The 2,303-nt window shown below is 43.7% G+C and overlaps 1 non-coding gene across 1 annotated transcript; it reads right to left on the reverse strand.

The window, feature by feature from the left end:
* Positions 1-450: 450 nt before the first annotated feature.
* LOC121278539 lies at positions 451-591 on the reverse strand. The gene has a single exon (XR_005943199.1). It is a non-coding gene; the product is annotated as a U11 spliceosomal RNA (small nuclear RNA).
* Positions 592-2,303: the final 1,712 nt, after the last annotated feature.

Below are 2,303 nucleotides of genomic sequence, written 5' to 3' on the forward strand. Positions count from 1 at the left end.
ACAGGAAACAGACAGTGGGAATAAATGGGTCTTTTACACAGCGATCAGTGCTTGGGCCCCAGCTATTCACAATATATATCAATGATTTGGAGGAGGGAGCCAAAAGTTTGCTGACGGCACAAAACTAGGTGGAAATGTGAGCGATGAGGAGGGTGTTAAGAGGGTTCAAGTTGATTTAGACAAGTTGAGTGAGTGGGCAAATATATGGCAGATGCAGTATAACATGGATAAGTGCGAAGTTATCGACCTTGATAGGAAAAACAGAATGGCAGAGTATTAACTAACTAGTGATAGATTGGGAAATGTTGATGTAAGAAGGGGCTTGGGTGTTGAGTTCCAACAGTTGTTTAGAAATGAAGATCGAAAGAAGACAGACTCCTTCAGACAGAGTTTTATCGCTTGTCATAAAACTCTCCACAGACAGAGCTAGTCTCAGCTGTTATCGCTTTTTGGAGCGCCGAGACAAACGATCACCAGCAGCTCCAAGGAACAAAAATTGTGCTTCCGAAATCTCTTGATATCGATTCTGCACGGATAAAGCGCAAGCGCAAGCGCCTCGTCCATGTGCCATTCACAGCAGAAACCCTTTTATAGAACCAAATGGGTACTGAGTTAAACAACCAAATAATCAGCAATTGATCTTCTTTAGCTGTTTCCTTACCTAAAACTGAGTGTCCTTGTACACCAGTCACTGAAAGCAAGCATGCAGGCGCAACAAGCAGTTAAGAAGGCAAATAGTATGTTGGCCTTCATTGTGAGAGGACTTGAGTACAGGAACAATGACGTTTTACTGCAGCTGTACAGGGCCCTGGTGAGACCACACCTGGAGTATTGTGTGGAGTTTTGGTCTCCTTACCTCAGAGAGAATATACTTGCCATAGCGGGAGTGCAGCGAAGGTTCACCAGACCGATTCCTGGGATGGCAGGATTGTCATATCAGGAGAGATTGGACCAACTAGGCCTGTAATCATTGGAGTTTAGAAGAATGAGAGGGGATCTCATTGAAACGTATAAAATTCTGGCAAGGATGGACAGACTGGATACCAGAATGACGGGGTGGGCCACTTAGGACTGAGATGAGGAGAAACTTCTCACCAGAGGGTGGTGAACATTTTTTTTTATTCATTCACTGGGCCAGCATTTATTGCCTATCCCTAGTTGCCCTTGAGAAGGTGGAGGTGAGCTGCCTTCTTGAACTGCTGCAGTCTATGTGGTGTAAGTACACCCACAGTGCTGTTAGGAAGGGAGTTCCAGGATTTTGATCCAGTGACAGTGTAGGAATGGCGATATATTTCCAAGTCAGTATGGTGAGTGACTTGGAGGGGAACTTACAGGTGGTGGTGTTCTCATCTATCTGCTGCCCTTGTCCTTCTAGGGATGGTGTCCGTGGGTTTGGAAGGTGCTGTCTAATGAGCCCTGGTGAATTCTTCCAGTGCATCTTGTACATGGTATACACACTTCTGCCACTGTGCATCGGTGGTGGAGGGAGTGAATTTTTGTGGATGTGGTGCCAATCAAGCTGATTGCTTTGTCCTGGGTGATGTCAAACTTCTTGAGTGTTGTGGGAGCTGCACTCATCCAAGCAAGCAGGGAGTATTCTATCACACTCCTGACTTGTGCCTTGTAGATGGTGGACAGGTTTTGCAGAGTCAGGAGGTGAGTTACTCATCGCACGATTCCTAGCCTCTGACCTGCTGTTGTAGCCACAGCATTTATATGGCTAGCCCAGTTCTGCTTCTGGTCAATGGTAACCCCCAGGATGTTGATAGTGGGGGATTCTGTGATGATAATGTCATTGTCAGCGGGAAATAGTTGGATTCACTTTTGTGGTAGAATTCTCTGCCACAGATGGCTGTGGAGGCCAAGAAGGGAATCAATTTCTAGATTCTAAACACGTCAAGGGGTGTGGGGAGAGAGCGGGAGTATGGTGTTGAGGTAGAGGATCAGCCATGATCATATTGAATGGTGGAGCAGGCTTGAAGGGCCAGATGATCTATTCCTGTTTCTATTTTTCTATGTTTCTATCACAACGATTTGCAGTTTGTATTTTTATTACGAGAATGTATGTGAAGTCATAAGGAAAGATTCTACTACCACTTTTGGAGATTTTAACTATTAAGTTAAAACATTTTTTAAGAAAAGTTAAACATATAAAATTATAGTTACACAGTTATATTTAGTCTTATAACATTTCCTAAAAGACTTCTACTTAGCTAAACCCACAACTAAACAACCTTTTCTAGGTAACAGTCCAAATAGTTTCTTAATCTATAAAACCTCCAGTAATATTACAATGAGGCACC

Source organism: Carcharodon carcharias, chromosome 5 (assembly GCF_017639515.1).
Source record: "Carcharodon carcharias isolate sCarCar2 chromosome 5, sCarCar2.pri, whole genome shotgun sequence".
Taxonomy (NCBI): Eukaryota; Metazoa; Chordata; class Chondrichthyes; order Lamniformes; family Lamnidae; genus Carcharodon; species Carcharodon carcharias.